Source organism: Mus musculus, chromosome 1 (assembly GCF_000001635.26).
Source record: "Mus musculus strain C57BL/6J chromosome 1, GRCm38.p6 C57BL/6J".
Classification (NCBI taxonomy): domain Eukaryota; kingdom Metazoa; phylum Chordata; class Mammalia; order Rodentia; family Muridae; genus Mus; species Mus musculus.
In genome coordinates, this window is record NC_000067.6 from 16,269,016 (window position 1) to 16,292,582 (window position 23,567).

Here is a 23,567-nt window from a genome sequence, read left to right on the forward strand (position 1 = left end):
CACTGCAAATGGCAGCAGTGTGGCCTTGCAAGACATGGCTACCCAAGGTCACATGGCTGTAGCTGCCTGATCTGACTCAAGAGCAGGTAGGGAATTATACCGTTGGTTATAGGGGAACTCTGGCAGGAACCAGCCCAGCAGCTGGGCTGGCTTTATCGACGAGCCTCAGATCAGTGTGGGCTTGAGATTTCAGCTATCCCGGGAGACAGTGCAGCCTTGGCCTTGGGTTTGCCAGTGATGTTGGATTGCTGAACCACTGCCTGATAACATAACACCATCGAAAGGATTAAGTGCTTCCTATTTGAAAAATAAAATTACAAGGTGACTCTGAAGGTGTGCCAAGCCCTAGAAAGCCTAGAATATCTTTCCACTAACCCCCTCACCCTGGTGATAGGGACAACAGGCAGAAAGGAGGACTCAGTGAAGAAGAGCATTTAAGAAAGGGGTGACAGACATTTCCAGCATAAGAAGCCAGCAGAGCTGCAAGCCGGAAGGGGTGTTGCCATGCAGTGCAATCCACATACCTTCTCTGCCTATCTTGGAGTGGCTAATGAAATACTGTCTGCAAAGATAATTTATGGACTATATATCTTTTAATTACTTATTGTGGCATAAGGTTTAAGTAGTTAAAACAGACAAAGCCCTGGGAAGCTTGAGGAGGCGGCAGCATCTAAGGCAGGTCTTTATCCAGTCCTGGAGGCTGTAGGTGCTTTCTCATAAAAATGCCCACCCAAATCTACTTAACTTTGCCAGAACTGCATATTTTGGAGAAGTAAAAACGATATATTATCTTTTAAAATGTGAGAAAAAGCTGGGTGACCATGTTTGGGGAACACGTCTGTAGTGATCTTATCTAAACGCTGTCAACTTACCATGGTACCCAAGGAAAAGGCACAAGGGATATTGGAAGCATTTGGAACTTATCTTACCTGAAGAATGGAAAATACTTCCAACAGCTTCTACCCACACTCTCTCTACAACAAACTAAAGCCAAAGGAAATCCAGCAACAGTGGGGCCAGGCGCCCAGCAGCTTAGTTCTGGTGCCACTCACACAGGCGGTGTTGACTCTTCAGTTATGAGTGTGCTTGTTGTGGGAAAGAGAGAAATAGGATGGCTGACACTTAAGTTAATTCACGCCTTTTGAAATTAACAAAGCTAAATTCCTCTTACTCTTCCAAGAGGTAAGGAATCTATGTAATCTATGTGCTGGAAATGCTACATTGTGCCAGGAATCTCCCTAACTGACAAGGATGCCGAGCCTCAACAGACTTCTGAGTAAGAAGGCACTGGGCGACACTACCCATAGCTAGCAAGTAAAAAAAATAAGTACAATATGAGGTAATCATATACGGAATAATATACAGCAGTGAAGATGGCCTTGATGGCACTCACAATTATCTACAGAAATAATACTGAATGAAACAATGCACAAAGCAGTGTTACTTATGTAAGGCACAGAATCAAGCTAAACATTGTCGTTTGAGGACAGAACAGGAGCACCCTTGGGAAGCGCATCCTGGTCCATGTGACAGCAAGGGTGTGATCCATGTGACAGCAAGGGTGTGAAACAGAGCATGTGCATATCAGCCTTTCTGCTTCCAGTCTGTGTCCGTGGAAGCTTTAGAAGCTGGTCCAGCCTCCTGTTGACAGCCTTCAGTTAGGACTGCTTTGCTGGCTTTCTGGCTTTGTCCCCATAGATCAGGATCCAGCCAGTGAGGAGAAACGCAATTTGCTTCAGAGGCTGAGGGGCAACTCGGAAGATGTACCTGTGCTTCCCTTACCATAACTTAATTGGTTCCATAAGCACATCTGGATAGCCAATGGATTTATAGAATCATGGAAACTGATAAGTCATTAGGTGATAGTTTCAAATTTTGGACTTTTTTTTTTTTGAAGTCTTTTAAAAGTTTTGTGGAGCTTTCATGCCTTTTATATGAGAAACCACTAGAAAAGTGAATTAGAAACAAGATGGTCCATCTGGGGAAGATGTTTGCTGCACAAGCCTGAGTTTGACTCCTGGAACCCACATACCGGAAGATAAGACCCCGAAAGTTGTCCTCTGACGTCCACACACACAGCATCTCATGGCCTTTGGGCACACATCACATAAATGATAATAATAATAACAACAAAGGGTTTTTCCCAGATATGTGATTGGCTCTGATTTAATACTAATGTGGAACCATGGAAGACTCCTTTTATAGATAAGCTTTGGGATTTCTAACACTCTTGAGTGACATGTGTGGACCACGTGGGTACTCAGCACCCAGGCTCCCCTTGCCTTTCCAGCCTCCTGCATTTTGCTTCATTGCTGGTTCATAAAACTACAAACAATCACAGGATGATATGAAATTAAGAGATGTAAAACTAAAAACTTAAGCCATTGCGATATTCATATATTCTAATGAACAGGGCTGACACATGACTAGTTCCTGACTGACTCCGGAGTTTTGGAAACTGGATGACGGTTCAGGATCTCATACGTTAGTACCATTGCTGGAAAACACCAGTTCTCTGAGATCCGAAATCATGTTTATTATTATTTAATGGAGCTTGGGCGATTACTTTGTTGTTGTCTTTTAATTCAGAAACACATGTTAGTGTTGAGTGGTGGACATCTACAATCTTGGGAGGCAAAAGATGAGTCAAGGGGACCTCTCAAACCCTGTCTCAAAAAATCAAACTAATAGAAAGCACGTATTTTCAGAACAGCACAGAAAGATCTCTGGGGCAGCCATAGCAATCAAGCCCTTAGGCCTCACACACAGGCCTGAGTCACACTTGGCTGTGTTATAGATTTCACCTTGAGAACACCTGGTCTTTCATATCATTTAATAGCTTATTTACCTGTTGTGGGTCAATTCTACTTGCAAATATAAATAATCACCTGAAATTGAAACTGTATTTACTTATTTCTGCTCTGGTTCTCAGAAGCTATCTGGCTTTCACTTTCTCACTAAAGCCAACAGTTTAGAGTTTTCAAATACTCCAGCTTTGTGCAATGGCTAATTCCTGGGAATTAGCAGCCTTATTCAGACTAAAAAACACATTTTCTTGATCGTGGTGGTAGAACATTTATGATCTGATTCACTATGTTTCTAGTAACAGGAAATGAAAGATTACACTCAGGCCGAAAAAGCAGCCATCTGTGAAAATGAAGGGATAGACAGTGCTATCAAATTCATTCTCATCCTAAGCCTCTGGCTGACTGAATCTAGACTGTACTTTCCTTTCAAATCTGAAGAAATGGTCGCCTCTCTCCTGACATTCCCATGCATGGCTGACCTGCTGGCCAGAAGCCCAGGGGACATAAGAAGCCAGGGACATACAAGTGCCCACAGAGATGTCCAAGCCTCAGAGTTCAAATGGACTAAAGCAAATGACAAAGAGAATCATTGTTAGCAGAACATAACAGACCTGCATCGCCTCTACCCCAGCATGCACTCGCTGCTATAAGCCAGTTATGGTTTCTTTTCCTCTGCTTTCCTATACATTCTCTATAGATTTTAAGAAAACTATTTACAAGTCAAGGGACAGTAGATTTAATAAATGACGCCATAATTTCTAAAGCCAACCACACTGCACTCTGAAGGACGGAAAGAAGTTACTGGTCATGGCTCCCATCAATGGACAGAAGCTTATGTCCACACTGTGGATCTCCCTTGCCTCGTTTTTAAGCTTCCAATTCCTTCGCAAATTACATTTTAAAAATGACACTTTAAATGTTTCTTTTTACAGAAGTCCACTCTACAGGGGATGGACAGATGGGTGCATAGAAGAGGTTGGTCCAGGAGCTCCCGTGCTGCTGTGATCACTTCCAGGTGGTCACCCACAAGGGTGATGTCCTGGAGCTCACCAATGCCATAGTGTTAGCATTGCTGACCAGAGAGTTGAGCTGAATCAATTCTTTGAACCTTATTTTCCTTGCTTAAGACATATATTATAAATGTGAAAATTTTTGAGCCCACCGTTATTCAGAGGATGGGATAATGAAGCCACACGAACTCTGCTCACCTTCAACAACTGATAGCTCCTAGCCAATCCTCACCACAATTCCAAGTCCTTGGTTAACTTAGAGCAAATCCCAGCAACTGTATTACTGTTTGATTGTATTTCTCTCCAAAGGAGACCATAAAAAAAATGGAACCAGGGAGAGCAAGATTTCTCAGTAGTAAGGATACTGTTCTAGCCTGTGAACCTGAGTTCCATAAGACATGAATGGGGGAGAGGGAGAGGGAGGGAGAGAGAGGGGAAGGAAGGGAGGGAGGGAGGGAGAAGAGAAGGAGGGAGAAAGAGAGGAAGAGAGGGAGGGAAGGAAGGAAGGAAGGGAAGGGGAAGGGAGAGAGGTGGGAGGGGAGAGAGAGAGAGACAGACAGAGACAGAGACAGAGAGAGACAGAGACAGAGACAGAGAGAAAGAGGGAGAATTTAAAGACTAAGAATATCAGCACACACCATATTGTCACACCTAAGAAAAGTTAACAACAAAATTACTTGATACCACTAAGCATCAGCCCAGTCAAATGGCCCCAACAGTCTGTTGTTGTTGTTGAAACAGCATCTCTATGTATCCATCCCTGGCTGGCTTCATACTGGCAGCTCTCCCCCTGCCTCTGCCTCCTAAGTACTGAAATTACAAGTTTTGTTTTTAAAAATTTTAAAACCATGTTTTTAAATTTGTCTGTCAGAATTTTAGATACATTTCTGTGTCCGCTTAAAGATTAAACACAAGGTAAAAGAGGCAGTTGACCAAGGAGATCCCAGGTTCTCAGCTTGAGGCTGGGATTTCTGCAGCTGGCCTCTGTCTCTCTGTCTCTGACTGTGTGAGAACATTTGACATAAAAGCAGAAACTGCAACACAGGAGAGTGGAGTTGGATTAAGTCAGCACTTAAGAAACTTAAAAGTGATCAACACAATCAATGACGAATATTGAAACTTTGAGCAAGATCAGGGTGTGCTTAAGTACTACTTAAGATCCACTGTGTAGACCTAAAGGAACACTTTACTGTGAATGTTTAGAGTGAAATGTCATACTCCAAAAGTTCTGACATTTAAAGAAACATGTTTGGCATGCATGCATGTCTATATAGCAGTGTGTGTGTGTGAAGTGCCCAAGGAGGCTAGAAGAAGGCATTGGACTCCCTCAGATTGGACTTACAGACAGTTGTGAGCTGCCAAGTGAGTGCTGGGTAGAGAACCTCAGGTCTTCTGGAAGAGCAGTCAGTGCTCCTAACCTTGGCGCCATCTCTCTAGCCCCAGATTTTGACATCTTCCATTCCCTCTATCTGCTTCAATATGAAAATGGATGGCTCCTGGAACCTGAACATCCATGGGTTCTTGCTTTTGCCCCAGTCACCTTCCCATGGCTTCCTTGGCTCTGATCCCTGTGTCCCCCTTCACATTCAACACTCACACCTCCTGTGCAGCCTCACATCCTTGGCTCCTCTGCCTCAGCCTTCCTTTGTAGCCTTTCCGGTTGTGCTGGGGCATCTCGCCACCCGTGTGAACATGTCTTCCTCATGTCTTTGTAATTCTACTCCAAGTACAGTAATTTTTATTTATCTAATACATAGTGCATGACAACTTGCAGTGAAGACAGAACATTAAGGAATAAGGTCATTAGTTTTGCAGTGCTCACTGAATTGTAGATGTAGCTAAGGACATGATTTCAATAGGGTCTGGCAAACACAGATTTAGTATTATGTATTAGGTTTAGTGATGGCTTAGAGGGATTTTGTTGTAGATATGAGACTATCAGTCAGAATTCTATACCTTTAAAACCTCCAAATTACACATTCAGAGCTGATACCAGCTGTGGGTGGGTACACACAGAGAGACCAATTGGAAAGCATTTCCTACTCATTGGAGCTAGTACCTAGGAGAGGCTATAATCATAAACTCAAATACAGTTGGTGCCGTCAGCAGTCTTTGTTACTGAATCAACACAAAATATGTGGGAACTAATTGGCAGTATTGGCCAGCAATGGGGGAGTGAATGCCATGACTCAATAGAGGAAGAAAATGAAATCAGCAGCAGCCACTCAGGCCCAGAGGCTGCAGCATGTGTGCTCGGGGGCAAGAAGCAGCTCCTGTGTATTAATGATACACTCATCTGCATCGAAAATATTTTCAAATTTTTCTTATTAAAAAGGATTCTGTATACCAGTGGGTGCTGGACAAACACACGCACACGCACGCACACACATGCGCGCGCACGCGAGCGTGTGCACACAAGCACATGCATATGCACAGCTCATAGGATAAGAAGTCTAACATGACTGCTCAGGAGGTTTCAAGAATTTGCTTTTCTGGTCACTGCTCTCCACTCCCTAACAGTGGTAACAACTGATTGCATTTTGTGTTAACAGCCGTGCTCTTGCGCTCTCTCGCTCTCTCTCTCTCTCTCTCTCTCTCCCCTCTTTCTTATTACCATATGCATTTTAGTTTTGAACCTGCACTACAAGCCTGAGCTTGCAGGTGAAGGCAAGGTCAGTATTGCACCATTGCCATCAATGATGGAGGGAAGAGGCCACCAGGCTCAGGTTCTCTGTGGATTTGTAATAGACTTCCCAGGGTGGGGGGCCATTGTTAGGTCTAGGGCATGAACCAGAAGCCCATAACCCAAAGGGCTGTTAAGAATCTTCTGCTTTAGTTCTTTTCTGTGGTAAAATACCCATCGTGTGAAGCTTGCGATTCTGATTACCGTTAAGTGCACAACTCAGAGTTAAGCACATCCACAGCACTGGTGACCGACTGTCCACCCCAGCACTTTGCTCATCTTTCAGAATCAGCTGTAATCAGTGAGGACCAAGTCAGTCTGTCTGGATAGAGGTGACTCAAGGGACCATGCTGTTTTCATGATTCACTTCTTCCACTTAGCCACAAGGCTCATCCATGCTATAGGTTTTTTATATGTTGAACATTTCATTGTATGTATGAAACACATTTTGTTATTCATGCATTTGTGGACACACTGGATAAATAACTCCTACATCTTGGCTACCATGAATAGTACTTATGAATATGGCATACAGACCCCCACCCAAGTCCCAATTTCCAGTCCTTTTAGGTACAGTACACACAGAAAGGGACCGCTGCATCACAGCTGTGCTTTCAGAGTTTTGGGAGGGTGTCTCCCTATTTGTTAATGATTTTTTAATTTAATCAGTGTGGCAGAGAACATTCCTTGTGTGACTGAATCTAAGATTTTTGTAGTTTGAGTTATGGCCTAGAACATGGTCTGTGTGGAATACTGCATGTGTGTCCTTGAATATAATGTGCATAATACTGTTCGGTGGAACCTAGTACCGGCAGCACTTTTGACAAGCTAATCAATAATGTTGGGCATGCTATTTTAGATTGTTACTGATTTTTCTGTCTACGTGTTATATCCAGTAAAGAGTATTGAAATCTAACTATAACAATAAACTTGTTCATTTTTCCCTTGCTGTTCTACTGAGTTTTGCCTTCTATGTTTTGAAGCATAAAGGTTCAGGTGCATAAAGATTTAGGACTGTACAGTCTTGAGAATCAGCCTACTTCTTAGGAAATTATTTTAGTTCTGATGATATATATATACATGTATACAAATATATATATATATTGCTCTGAAATCTGTCTCATTAACCGTCACTTTTGATTTTCCTGAGTATCTTGGAATGCAAATAATATGCACAGAATAGATAATCAACAAGAATCATATAGTTGAAGTATTAGAAGGTTCTTAGCCTGGTTTCGAATGTAGCTTGAGTTCATGTCTGGCATGCATGCATGAAGCCCTGATTTTGAGCCCTAGCTCCATATAAACCAGGTGTCACAGGGCACACCTGTAGTCCAGCATTCAGGAGGTCGAAGTGGGAGGCTCAGAAGTTCAAGAAGGTATCAAGTTTAAGGTCAGCCTGGAACACATGCAACCTCTCCATCTTGAAAACTAACAATAGTAACAAGGTTCTGATGGGGCTAGGGACCATCCTTAACGGGAGACTATTTTCTGTCTACATGTTATAGACATGTTACTGCGCATGAAGCTCTGGGTTCATATCCAGCACTGTGCACAAAACCTTTAGGTGGTTGAACAGATGACGTAGGGGTTGTGTGGAGCTTCCCTGGACCAATAGCCTCAGCGTGTCCTGAAAATTTCTTAGGAAACATGCTCTCCCTTGCAATCCACAACACACCTGAGAGAATCTGGAGGACGCCATGCAAGAAGCACTGTCTGTTGTCTCCACTTCTGGTTCTAAAATAAATATTTGTCTCAAAATAAGCTCCAAAAAGTACTTCTTTGTAAGGTGCATGGACACTCCCTCTAGGTGGGAACGTGTTCCTACAGCACCCTTCTGAAGTCATGTCACCCCAACTGAAGGCCAGTTTCTGTCAGATGCATGTTTGTCCTGCTGACCGAAGAGCAGATTCCACATGCACACAAAAAACTAAAATCGTTTGAGGCAGAGCTGTAAGTTCAAAGACATGAAGCAACATCCAGTGTTTTGAATTGTCAGCTGTGATTTTTTTTCAATTTTTTATTAGATATTTTCTTCATTTACATTTCAAATGCTATTCCCAAAGTCCCCTAAACCCTCCCCCCGCCCTGCTCCCCTACCCACCCACTCCCACTTCTTGGCCCTGGCCTTCCCCTGTAGTGGGGCATATATGTTTGCAAGACCAAGGGGCCTCTCTTCCCAATGATGGCTGGCTAGGCCATCTTCTGCTATATTTGCAGCTAGAGACACGAGCTCTGGGGGTACTGGTTAGTTCATATTGTTGTTCCATCTATAGTGTTGCAGACCCCTTCAGCTCCTTGGGTACTTTCTCTAGCTCCAGCTGTGATTTTTAAAGGTAGGAAATACTGCTGTGGAAACATCAAAACGAATTTTCACTGTGATGAGTAAGTTGGGCCTCGGTCAAAAATTCCCTCCTCTTAAAACAACTCTGTGGGGCGGACCCTTTGTTTTCCTTTGGGTCTAGCACAGTAGGCAGCAACATGCACAGCAGCCTCCCTACTGTGCTGCTAGTCTGCGTGGAGACTACCCAAGCAGGTAGGGTGTTCTCTCCCTAATTTCCGTGTATTTTCATACCTGAAAAGATGCCTTCGCTGCCTCTAGCCTCTGGTGGGTGTAACACCTTTCAGATGGGGCTGTGGTGGCTTCTCACCTGTCCTGCATTTCACCTGATCTCTACTGCACCCTGCCAGGTGGGTGTCACACGCCTCATCACAGGCAGCGAGAGTCGCAGGGCTGTGTTCCCTCTGCAGGGCTTATGCATGAGCTGGCAGATGAACACTGTGAACCCCAATCCTGGGCATCTCTTTGTACCTCTAGCCACCGGGTATGAATTAATTATGAAGCATAAAGAAGAGACTCCTGATGCAGAGAGCCCCCTTTTAATCGAAACTTAATACAACCTAAAACTAAACACGTTAATGTAGTTAGTACCAAGGGCATATTTCCAGGTATGACAAGAACACAAAGGAAGAGGGTCCTTTGTAAACTGCCTTCCTGCAAACACTTTCCAGCATCAACATACAGCAGCAAGGATACCCTTCACAGTCGGTCACAGTAACCAAAGTCCTTCACCATCCACACTTTATCTAATACAGACAACTTGTGCTAAGATGAGCTTCAGGTTAATGTTGGGATTTGATTTTGTGCTAGAGACAGAACCCAGAGCCTCACATCTATAGGCAAGTGCTTAAACGCTAAACCCCATGTCTAGACCCTCGAGTTTTATTTATTTATTGAGTGACTGGTTGTGGTGGGAATTGAACCCAGGTCTTAAACATGCTGACATATACTCTGCCACGGTGCCGAACCTTCCCCTCTGTAAATTTTACCTTTTTAACAGTGACCTTTTATTTGAGCCATAAGATAAATATACTACTAACAAAATCATTTTCTCAGACTGAAAAACTAAAACCACCTCATTGTGACAAAAATTTTACTAAATACAGACAATTGGGGAATATTATATTTAATTTTTAGCTCATTAGTTGATTGGAACTATCCAAAAATACAAGTTAACAGTGCAGGGTCACCTTGGGACCTCCACCAAGGGGTTCACTGTGCACCTACACCAAGGCAGTCAAGAGGCATGGGTGCTAGTTAAGCAAATGAAGTATCGTAAATGGGTGGCTTTCTTCTTAAAGAAACATAGGCAGAGCTCCCATACCTCTTGAGAGTTCCTTGTATCAGAACCAAAAACAATATTTAATGTTTGCTTTATACCTTCCCCAAGAATTTTGTTTGAGCTCTGTGCACAGTGTGATCAGTGGCCAGAAAGAGAGCGTGAAAGTCTAAAGCAGGAGACGCTGCAGGGCGGAGCAGGTGAACTTCCTTGCCTGGCTTCTTTTTCTAGTAGGAAGAAGATGGATTACCAGAGAAAGTATTTTCAACAATGCAAACGGCACCTTCAAAAGATTCACTTGGCTTGAAAAAAATTTAACATTAAGAGGAGGCAGAAAAATAAATCCAAAAACTAGGAAGATGAAACAAAATCCTCACAAATCTCTGTAGACACCCATGTGCAATCACTGACCTGGTTTGTCACAATTCAAATTAACTTCCCTTAAAATCCAATTTAATTGTGATCATTTAGACAGCTCTTTCTTACGCTTTCAAAGGTGATTGGTTCAAGGATTAATGAATTTTCTTGATATTGAATTTTACACCTTTGAAATCTTATCCTTCAGCCATGCACTATTAGCCTCCAGGCAAAGCTGCTTGACTTAGAGAAAGCTCAATCAGTTGTGATGATTACGTGTCAGAAATTGAACATAAAAAGCTATGAAACAAGAGCAAGATAAACAGACTGTCAGTGTGTATTAGAACATTACAGTGTTGCTTGGGTAAGAAAACACGTCTTGAAGAAGCTGCCACAAGGAGAGCTGGTGCAAAGGCAGGCACTCCAGCAAGGCTCCAAGCAGGTACCCAGGAGGTGTTGAGTGACACACAGGACTTGGAGACCAACAGCTGGGACCCTGGAGGCCCTCCCAAGATGGTCTCATGGCGCTGTATGGACCTCTAGGTTGACTGAAAGGCTATTTAGAGGTCCTTGCTCTGAAGAGTTCTTTTCTCTTAAACACTAAGTACTGTGCCCTACTGTCAGCAAGGGAATATTTTCACAGGTAAAGAGAAACAGTCCTATCCAGAGTTAGTCTTAATTTAAGAAGAAATCAGGGTTCACTTCCAGTGTCAACAATTTAGCAAGTGACATTTCAGACAAAGATAATGACCACCAACTCACTGGTTCCCCAAGCTCACACTCTTGGGATATTTCTAACAAACGATACTAGTTTACAAGCCAACATAATGACACAGTATAAAGGCTACTTTCAGATTTTGATATTTATGAATATAGAAGATGTTCGGAAGCCACACCAGAACCACAGCAGGGTACAGGCCTAAAGCTCACATGAACACCCTTGCAATGCTATCATGTTGAATGATTCTCAGTCTCACTGTACTTCTATTGTGAGGGACTACACCAGGGGAGGAGGCCAGACAGATAGGAGTGTAGTCTTATTCTTTAAAATATTTTTTTTTAAAAATAGAAACAAACCCCTAGAAATCTTGCAGAGTAGTACTTAGTTAATAAATCTTTTTTTGTTTGTTTTTGTTTTTGTTTTCAGGTCTTATTCTCAACTTCATCCTCCTGGGTACTGGGATAATAGGCATATGCTGCTCCAGACAGCAACATAAGCCTTTTTAATATATTAATTCCAATATACTGAGGGCTAATGTCCTACCAAATACACTACAATGAAAATATGTACAGTATCTTAGTTTATAAAGTGACTATGGTGTAACTGCCAATACCTAGTCCCACTTTCCTGTTTACTGTTTATCTTGCTATACATAAGAAATAACCTGTGTTTCTTTGGACTGCAGTGGGCTTACTGAATGGTCCTGAAAAGTTACTCAAAGGCTGGAGAGCCATCAGAAACTTAGACACTAGATACACTGAATATTCACTTAAATTACATAATAATAAGACAAAGATTGGGGGGGCTGGAAAGACGGCTCAGCGGTTGAGTGCTTTTGCTGCTCTTGTAGATGACTTGGGTTGGATTCCCAGAACCCATCACATGGCAGCTCACAATTTCTGTAGCTCCACTTCTCAGGATCTGATAACTTCTTCTGGCCTCCCAGGGCACTAGGCATGCATGTTGTCAGACACTTGTGTAGGCAAAACAGACCCACACACAACCCAAAACAAAATAATAAAAACAAAAACAGGAGTAACAACTGACCATGACAAATGTTAAGAGAAACAGTCTTGCAGAATTTAGTTTCTCCATACTGTAATTATTTGGTCTTTGTGCAAGACCGAATTTAGATGTACACATCCTAATCTTACAGGCCAAACAGTGGCACACAGCAGCAAGCAGTGCTATAAGTACCCAACAAGTGATTCTACCATGAATTTCTCAGGCCTAGCAGCTAAAATTATAGACAATGTTTTAAATGATATTTTATTACCCTGTACACATGCACCTGTGTGTGTGTGTGTGTGTGTGTGTGTGTGTGTGTGTGTGTGTGTGTGTGTGCGTGCGCACACATGCACCATATAGTGGTTGCATGTTGGCCTTGTATCTGCTATGTAGCCTAGGACAGCACAGAACTTTATACTTTCCTCAGCCTCTCTAGAGTTGACAATATAGCCCTAATCCTTTTCAACAACTATATTCTTGAAATTTTGAGGTCAATGATTTGTTATAAAAGTACTAAATTTAAGATAGTACAGAAGCCCAGGTTCTAGTCTAGGACAAGGAAAAATTTGCATACTGTGTTTGTTGTGGTGGCAAACACCTGATTCTAGCAAGCAGAAGGCTGAGGCAGGATGCTCTGGAATTAGAGGCCTCCCTGTCCCATATAGACTGTCAAAAAACAACAGCAACAAAAATGATGACATCCTGCCCTCAAGGAGTTCATAACTGAATTACCATATGGCTTCATGAGTCAAGTACAAGGCTTGGAGGGTCAGCAACAGGAGAGATCATAACCAGCAAGAGAATGGGAGGTGCACTGTGAAGAGAGGTGGCCACTGCAACTGTGCTGGGTGACGGCAGGACAGCCATGTCCAAAGAGTACAAAGGAAGCAACGGGAAAAGCCAAGGGGAACTAGGTGGTTTGGCCAAAGACAATGACTCTGGAGGAGCAATGGAAAAGGTTGATGGAATTTGGGGAGTACTACTCAAAACTGTGGCTTTTAGAAGAGTCTACATAGGGGCAAGCAAAAATAGCAGAGGTCAGATGACTTTCTGTAAGTCAGTCACCCATACTGAGACAACAATGCAAACAATAGAATGCATATCCTTCCTGCAGACTTGCGAACTCAAAGAAGTACCTTGCCTTACTGATTTGTCTCTGGGGCCTGACATAGCAAACACATTTTTTGTTCATATGAAAAAAAATAGCTAAATGGACTCATTAAATGTAAGTAAGAAAATTAAAACGTTTCTATTAGCATATAGCTAAGAATATATGTATGTATATGTATAGCAGATGCCTATGTGATACATCTCAAATACATAAACACTCATCTCAATGCAACCCTTCCTTTTTTTGTTACTCAAAATGTCATATAATTAGAGAAATACAAACAAACTACATGCCAGGAGATGATGTCACAAACTTAAAAAGTGGTAGAGACCACTTTACATATTATCAACTAGCAACTATTTACATAAAAGTAAAAGCCATTTCATCAAACATGACATCTAGTTTTATAAAATTATATTTTAAAAAGTCTGTCATTTGTATCTGCTTTTAAAAGAGTTGTCTTAGGCTGGGGTGTATATTGGTGGTAGAGCACATATGGGCTTAACACATATGAAGCCATGGGTTCAAACTTGGGCACTGTAAACAACCAAGAAACAAAGCAAAAAAAAAAAAAAAAAAACCCAAAAAAACCTGAAAAGGATAGCTGACGGTAGAAATAAATACTAGAAACTCTCAAAATGGCTGCAGACACCTGTACCGGAGTTTTACATTGCCCGTTCTCATTGGCCGTCGTGGTGACAGAAGCTCTTGCTTTCCTCCAGAGAACCTCTGCGTCCACTAGGCTTACAGATAGGTGTGTGGAAATAATGCAGAGAGCTTTTTTTGTTTTCTGTAGAAATTAGCTCCGGGAAAGACCTGGGGACCTCAAGGCACGTAATGAAGTCTGATGGGTAGGTGGAGCTGCGTTCTGTAAAGGAGTCTTGATTGGTGTGGAAGAGATGTAACGGGGTATTCCCTCTGGAGGGCAAGATCAATAGCATTGGAAATAAGGATGAGAGTGAGGCACTCCTGGTGCATTTTCTATCTGAGAAGATCTCAGCAGCTTCCACGACAAGGAGTGCTACTGACATCTTTCTCTCCTTTCAACTGAAGTATCTTATTTGATAAACAAGGGTGAAGAAGGAACTCCTATTTATTTTCTCATTGCCTCAGCCTTGCCTGATCCTACCACTGTTCTGTGAAAAGGGATGTTTCTAGTAATTGCCCATATAAGGCATCCTGGCATATTTAAGATGTGCACATATACTGTACACATATCTGTAGAAGGCAAGGCATTCTTAATGATACTGAACAATGTTTGATGATGCTAGAAAAGAAATTAGCTTGCTATGGGTTAACATTTGATAATGCAAATAAGTAAAATAAACCCTGAAATTTGGGATCCAAGAAAGCAAGAATTAAAGTTATCTTATAAGTAATCTTACTTATAAGATCTGACCCTGGAGCTGACCCTGTGCCACAGCTCTCCAATACACAAAGCCTGCAAGGAAAGAGCTGGTCTTCCAGGAGTGCTGACACAGCTGTGAGCACAGGTAAGACCATCACTTCTTCTCAAATACCTGGCCCAAGAGGGACCTGCCCAGAGCCATCAGGACACAGGAACCAAGGAACAGCCAGGGGTAGGATCCTTCTGGTTTCCGTCTGCACCCCAGAGCTGACCCTGTGCCACAGCTCTCCATACCCAAATTCTGCCTGGAGAGAACTGCTCTCCCAGGAGTACTGACACACAGGCTTAAAGGAGGGACAAGCCACAGTCAAAAACAGGAAGACAATCTAACACCAGAAATAACTAGATGGCAAGAGGCAAGTGCAAGAACATAAGGAACAGAAATCAAGGCTACTTGGCATCATCAGAACCTACCCACCACAGCAAGCCCTGGATGCCCTAACACACTGGAAAAGCAAGACTCTGATTTAAAATCACATCTCATAATGATGATAGAGGATTTTATGAAAGACATAAATAACTCCCTAAAAGAAATACAGGAGAACACAGATAAACAGGTAGAAGTACTTAAGGAAGAAACACAAAAATCCCTTCAAGAGTTACAGGAAAACACAACCACACAGTGAAGGAATTGAACAAAAACATCCAGGATCTAAAAATGGAAATAGAAACAATAAAGAAATCACAAAGGGAGACAACCCCAGAGATAGAAAACCTAGGAAAGAGATCAGGAGTCATGGACACAAGCATCACCCAACAGAATACAAGAGATAGAAGAGAGAATCTCAGGTGCACAAGATAACATAGAGAATGTTGACACAACAGTCAAAGAAAATACAAAATGCAAAAAGCTTCTGTCCCAAAACATCCAGGAAATCCAGGATACAATGAGAAGACCAAATCTAAGGATAATGGGTATAGAAGAGAGTGAAGATTCCCAAATTAAAAGACCAATAAATATCTTCAACAAATAGAAGAAAACTTCCCTAACCTAAAGAAAGAGATGCCCATGAACATACAAGAAGCTTACAGAACTTCAAATAGATTGGATCAAAAAAGAAATTCCTCCAGTCACATAATAGTCAAAATACTAAATGCACAAAACAAAGAATATTAAAAGCAGTAAGTGGAAAAGGTCAAGTGACATATAAAAGCAGACCTATAAGAATTACACCAGACATCTCACCAGAGACTATTAAATCCAGAAGATCCTGGACAGATACCATACAGACCCTAAGAGAGCACAAATGCCAGCCCAGGAAGCTATTCCAGGCAAAACTCTCAATTACCATAGACAACGAAAACAAGATATTCCATGACAAAACAAAATATACACAATATCCTTCCACAAATCTAGCCCTACAAAGGATAATAGATGGAAAACGCCAACACAAGGAGGGAAACTACAGCCTAGAAAAAGCAAGAAAATAATAAATAAACTCTTTGTTTCTTTAAACAAACTCAAAAGAAGATAACCATAAAAACACAAAAATAACATCAAAAATAACAGGAAGCAACAATCATTACTCCTTAATATCTCTTAACATCAACGGACCCAATTCCCCAATAAAAAGGCACAGACTAGCAGACTGGGTATGTAAAAGGACCCAGCGTTTTGCTGCATACTGGAAATGTACCTAAGTGACAAAGACAAACACTACCTCAGAGTAAAGGGCTGGAAAACAATTTTCCAAGTAAATGCTCCCAAGAAACAAGCTGGACTACCCATTCTAATATAGGATACAATCGACTTTCAACCACAAGTCATCAAAAGAGATAAGAAAGGACACTTCATACTCATCAAAGGAAAACTCTACCCAAAAAACCCTCTCAATTCTGAACATCTATGCTCCAAATACAAGGGCACCCATATTCATAAAAGAAACTTCACTAAAACTAAAAGCACTCATTGCATCGCACACATAATTGTGAGGGACTTCAACACCCTAATATCACTAATGGACAGATCAGGGAAACACAAATTAAACAGAGACATAGTGAAACTTACAGGAGTTATAGACCAAATGGATGTAACAGATATCTATAGAACATTTCATCCTAAATCAAAAGAATATACCTTCTTCTCAGTACCCCATGGTACCTTCTCCCAAATTGAGCATATAATTGGTCACTAAACAGACCTCAATAGATACAAGAAGACTGAAATGATCCCATGCATCCTATCAGATCACTATGGATTAAGTCTGGTCTTCAATAGGAACAAAAACAACAGAAAGCCCACATACACATGGAAGTTGAACAACACGCTTCTCAATGATAACTTGGTCAAGGAAGAAATAAAGAAAGAAATTAAAGACTTTTTAGAATTCAATAAAAATGAAGATACAACATACCCTGCCTTATGGAACACAATGAAAGCAGTGCTAAGAGGAAAACTCAGCTCTGAGTGCCTCCAAAAAGAAACTGGAGAGAGCATACACTAGCAGCTTGACAGCACACCTGAAAGCTCTAGAAGAAAAAGAAGCAAATACACCCAAGAGGAGTAGACAGCAGGAAATAATCAAACTCAGGTCTGTAATCAACCAAATAGAAACAAAAAGAACTATTCAAAGAATCAACAAATCTAGGACCTGGCTCTTTGAGAAAATCAACAAGACAGATAAACCCTTAGCCAGACTAATCAGAGAGCACAGAGATAGTATCCAAATTAGCAAAATCAGAAATGAAAAGGAAGATATAAGAACAGAAACTGAGGAAATTAAAAAAAACTTCAGATCCTACTACAAAAGCCTATACTCAATACAACTGGAAAATCTGGATGAAATGGACAATTTTCTAGACAGATATCAAATACCAAAGTTAAATCAGGATCATATAAACCATCTAAACAGTCCCATAACTCCTAAATAAATAGAAGCAGTCATTAAGTCTCCCAACCAAAAAAAGCCCAGGACAAGATGGGTTTAGTGCAGAGTTCTATCAGACCTTCAAGGAAGACCTAATACCAATACTCTTCAAACTATTCCACAAAATAGAAACAGAAAGAACACTACCCAATTCGTTCTATGAAGCCACAATTATGCTGATACCAAAACTACACAAAGACCTAACAAAGAAAGAGAACTCCAGACCCATTTCGTTATGAATATCGATACAAAAATACTCAATAAAATTCTTGTCAACCAAATCCAAGAACACATCAAAATGACCATTCACCACGATCAAGTAGCCTTCATCCCAGGGACGCAGGGATGGTTCCATATACAGAAATCCATCAATGTAATCCACTATATAAACAAACTCAAAGAAAAAAAAACATGATCATTTTATTTAATGCGGAAAAAGCATTTGACAAAATTCAACATCTCTTCATGTTAAAAGTCTTGGAAAGAGCCAGGTGTGGTGGCGCACGCTTTTAATCCCAGCACTCGGGAGGCAGAGGCAGGTGGATTTCTGAGTTCGAGGCCAGCCTGGTCTACAAAGTGAGTTCCAGGACAGCCAGGGCAATACAGAGAATCCCTGTCTCAAAAAACCAAAAACCAAAAACCAAAAACCAAAAACCAAAAACCAAAAACCAAAAACCAAAAACCAAAAACAAACCAAAAACCAAAAACCAAAAACCAAAAACCAAAAACCAAAAACCAAAAACCAAAAACCAAAAACCAAAAAAAAAAAAAAAAAAAAAAAAAAAAAAAAAAAAAAAAAAGTCTTGGAAGGATTAGGAATTCAAAGCCCATACCTAAACATAGTAAAAATAATATACAGCAAATCAGTAGCTAATATCAAACTAAATGGAGAGAAACTTGAAGCAATCCCACTAAAATCAGGTACTAGACAAGGCTGCTCTCTCTCTCTCTCTCTAGCTAGAACATGAAGTTCTAGCTAGAGCCACTAGACAACAAAAGAAGGCCAAAGTGATACAAATTGGAAAGGAAGAAATCGAAATATCACTATTTGCAGATGTTATGATCATATACTTAAGTGACCACAAAAACTCCACGAGAGAAGCCCTACATCTGATAAACAACTTCAGCAAAGTGGCCAGATATAAAATTAACTCAAATCAGTAGCCTTCCTATACTCAAAGGATAAATTGTCTGAGAAAGAAATTATGGAAATGACACCCTTCACAATAGTCACAAATAATATAAAGTACCTTGGTGTTACCCTAACCAAACAAATGGGAGATCTGTATGAGAACTTCAAAGTTTCTGAAGAAAGAAATTGAAAAAGACCTCAGAAGATGGAAAGAACTCCCATGCTCATGGATTGGAGAGATTAATATAGTGAAAATGGTCATCTTGCTGAAAGCCATATACAGATTCAATGCAATCCCCATCAAAATGCCAATTCAATTCTTCATAGAGCTAGAAAGAACAATTTGCAAATTTGTCTGGAATAATAAAAAATCCAGGATATGGAAAACTATTCTCAACAATAAAAGAACTTCTGGGGGAATCAGCATCTTGGGCTTCAAGCTGTACTACAGAGCAATAGAGATTAAAAATTGCATGGTACAATGACAGGTAGATCAATGGAATAGAACTGAAAACCCAGAAATGAACCCACATACCTATGGTCACTTGACAAAGGAGCTAAAATCCATCTAGTGGAAAAAAGACAGCATTTTCAACAAATGCTGCTGGTTCAACTGGTGGTTAGCATTCATAAGAATGCAAATCGATCCATTGTTATCTCCTTATACACACTGAAACCAATAGAAAAGAAAGCGGGGAAGCACCTTGAGCACATGGGCACAGGGGAAATTTTCCTGAATTTCTAGAACACCAATGACTTATACTCTAGGATCAAGAATTGACAAATGGGACCTCATAAAATTACAAAGGTTCTATAAGGCAAAGGACACTGTCAATAGGACAAAACAGCAACCAACAGATTGGGAAAAGATCTTTACCAACCCTACATCCAACAGAGAGCTAATATTCAATATATACAAAGAACTCAAGAAGTTAGACTCCAGAGAACCAAATAACCCTATTAAAAATGGGGAACAGAGGTAAACAAAGAATTTTCAACTGAGGAATACCAAATGGCTGAGAAACACCTAAAGAAATGTTCAACATTCCTAGTCACCACGGAAATGCAAATCAAAACAACCCTGAGATTCCACCTCACACCAGTCAGATTGGCTAAGATCAACAACTCAGGTGACAGCAAATGCTGGTGAGGTTGTGGAGGAAGAGGAACACTCCTCCACTGCTGGTGAGCTTGCAAGTTGGTACAACCACTCTGGAAATCAGTCTGGCGGTTCCTCAGAAAATTGGACATAGTACTACTGAACGACCCAGTTATACCACTCCTGGGCATATACCCAGAAGATGCTCCAACATGTAATAAGGATACATTCTCCACTATGTTCATAGCAGCCTATTTTTAATAGCCAGAAGCTGAAAAGAACCCAGATGTCCCTCAATAACGGAATGGATACAGAAAATGTGGTGCATTTACACAATGGAATACTACTCACCTATTAAAAACAACAAATTCATGAAGTTCTTAGGCAAATGGATGGAACTAGAAAATATCAACGTGAGTGAGGTAATCCAATCACAAAAGAACACACATGGTATACACTCACTGATAAGCTCGGAATACCCAAGATACAGTTCACAGACCAAATGAAGCTCAAGAAGAAGGAAGACCAAAGTATGCATACTTCAGTCCTTCTTATAAGGGGAACCCATGGGAGGAGATACAGAGACAAAGTGTGGAGCAGAAACTGAAGGAAAGACCATCCAGAGACTACCCTACCTAGGGATACATCCCATATATAGTCACCAAACCCAGACACTATTGTGGATGCCAACCAGTGCTTGCTCACAGGAGCCTGATATAGCTGTCTTCTGAGAGGCTCTGCCAGTACCTTACACATACAGAGGTGGATGCTTTCAGACAACCATTGGACTGAGCATAAGGTCCCCAATGGAGGAGGTAGAGAAAGGATTGAAGGAGCTGAAGGAGTTTGTAGCCCCATAGGAGGAACAACAATATGAAACAATCAGACTCCCCTGAACTCTCAGGGACTAAACCACCAACCACAAGGAGGGACCCATGGCTCTAGCCGTATCTGTAGCAGAGGATGGCCTTGTTGGACATCAATGGGAAGAGAGGCCCTTGGTCCTAAGAAGGCTTAATGCCCTAGTGTAGGGGAATGCCAGAACAGGGAAATGGGAGTGGGTAGGTTGGTGAGCACAGGGAAAGGGAATGGGGTAGGAGTTTTTTGGAGGGGCCAGGAAAGGGGATAACATTTGAAATGTAAATAAATAAAGCTAACAAAAAAAGAAAGAAAGAAAGAAAGAAAGAAAGAAAGAAAGAAAGAAAGAGAAAGAGAGAGAAAGAAAGAAAGAAAGAGAAAGAAAACGCAAGAAAGTAATCTTCTTTCAACAACCCCAAAAGAAGATAGCCACACAAACATAATTCCACCTCTAACAACAAAAATAAGAGGAAGCAAAACCACTATTCCTTAACATCTCTCAACATCAGTGGACTCCATTCCCCAAAAGACACTGACTGACAGACTGGATACGTAAACAGGATGCGGCGTTTTGCTGCATACAGGAGACACACCCCAGTGACAAAGACAGACACTACCTCAGAGTAAAAGGGTGAAAAACAATTTTCCAAGCAAATGGTCCCATGAAACAAGCTGGACTAGCCATTCTAATATTGAATAAAATCGACTTTTAACCAAAAGTTATCAAAAAAGATAAGGAAGGACACTTCATACTCATCAAAGGAAAAATCTACCAAAAAGAAGTCTCAATTCTGAAAATTTATGTTCCAAATGCAAGAGCACCCACATTCATAAAAGAAACTTCACTAAAAAGTGCAAAGTACACATTGTACCTACACAGTAATAGTAGAAGCCTTCAACACCCCACTCTAATCAATGGACAGATCATGGAAGCAGAAACTAAACAGAAACACAGTGAAACTAACAGAAGTTATGAACCAAGTGGATTTACTACTCAGCTATTAAGAACAATGACTTCACAAAATTCACAAAATTCACAAGATCTAGAAAATATCATCCTGAGTGAGGTAACTCTGTCACAAAAGAACACACATGGTATGTACTCACTGGTAGGTGGATATTAAGCAAAGACAGAAATACCCAGGATACAACTCATGGACCACATGAAATTCAAGAGGAAGGAAGACCAAAGAGTGGGTGCTTCAGTCCTACTTAGAAGGGGGAACAATATAATCAAGGGCAGTAGAGGGTGGGAGAAAGAGAGGAGGGGGAGGGGAAAAGGGGGGTAGAATCAGGTATGGGAGGAGATGAAGGGTCAGGAAATTGAACAGATGTGTGTAGCAATGGGGAATGGGGAGCTGGGGGTATCAACAACAAAGTCCCAGATGCCAGGAAAGCAAGAGCCTTCCAGGACCCCTCGGAGATGACATTAGCTGAAATACCCCACAAATGGGAGGGAGAACCTGTCGAGAACATGCCAGGGGTTAGGCATGGCCTCCCAGTCGAGGGATGGGGCCACTCACCCATCTCTAAACTTTTAACCAGAATTGCTCCTGTCTAAAGGAAATACATGGACAAATAATAGAACAGAGACCGAAGGAAAGGCCATCCAGAGACTGCCCTACCTGGGGATCTATCTCACATGCAGCCACAAAATCCAGACACTATTGCTGATGCCATGAAGTGCTTGCTGACAGGAGCCTGATACAGCTGTCTGCTAGGCTCTGCCAGTGCCTGATCAATACAGATTCGGATGCTTGCAGCCAACCATCGGACTGAGCACAGGGCACCCAATGGAGGAATTAGGGGAAGGACTGAAGGAGCTGAAGAGGCCTTATCTGGTATCATGGGAGGGGAGGCCCTTGGTCCTGTGAAGGCTTGATGCCCCAGTGTAGAGAAATGCTAGGGCGATGAGGGTGGGAGTGGGTGGATGGGTGGGGGAGCACCCTCATAGAAGCAGGGTAAGGGGGGATGGGATAGGGGGTTTGCAGACGGAAAACTGGAAAAGGGGATAACATTTGAAATGGAAACATAAAATATCCAATTAAAAAAAAGAAAAACTTAAAAAAGAGAAAGAAAAAGTAAGATTAAAATTTCAGTAGGTACAAAGTAGAACACAAAATATAGCATAAAAATGAATTAGTATTTTATAATAAATCATAGTCTATATGATTTCAGAGAAATCAGTGACCTTAAATATAAACTTTCTTACATAATTTGTCTGGAAAATACAAGAAAAAATGATGGCAAAATATTAAACCCAAGCCAACAAATTTTAGCTTCTCAGTAAGCCGGTTGTACTCAATAAATAGGGGAATGAATACAAATTTTACCACATACATTTTTTTTACCTGTTGATAAAATGGGATACTCATGATCCCTAATGGAGAAAAAAATTAAAATTACTTTGATTTATAAATAATATTTCAAATTTCAAATAAAATTATAGGCCTCAAATTAAAAATAAGACAAAGAAACAAACAGTGTTAGTATGCCTGTTTCTGTAAAGTCCTTTGACCATATATCTAGTTGCAAATGTTCAAAGGCAGACATGGATTCAGGTTTCCTGTTTAGAAAACTACATTTGTCATAATGTAGCCTTTGATCATACAGGCCTCAAGGAAATAAAGTTGTAATAAAGGAAATAAAGCAATAATAAATTGCTCCATAGCAAAGGTAGCATGCCCATGTGATTAAGCCATAACTTTAAAAATCACCTTGAGGTTAAACTGAGAAGAAAAAAAGAGGAAAGGTCAATTAAAGACTGGTCGTCTCGACCTGGGGCACCCTTGGCAGCCTTGAAAAACTTGGTTACCTAAACTCTTTCACAGTTTCATTTGTGGGCTGCTTTTAATAATAGCTCATCCTTCAGCAGAGGAAATAAGG

At 41.1% G+C, this 23,567-nt stretch overlaps 1 protein-coding gene across 10 annotated transcripts in view; it reads right to left on the reverse strand.

The window, feature by feature from the left end:
• Stau2 (staufen double-stranded RNA binding protein 2) overlaps nt 1–23,567 on the reverse strand; it is a 291,530-nt gene that overhangs the window by 40,213 nt on the left and 227,750 nt on the right. The window lies entirely within an intron of this gene.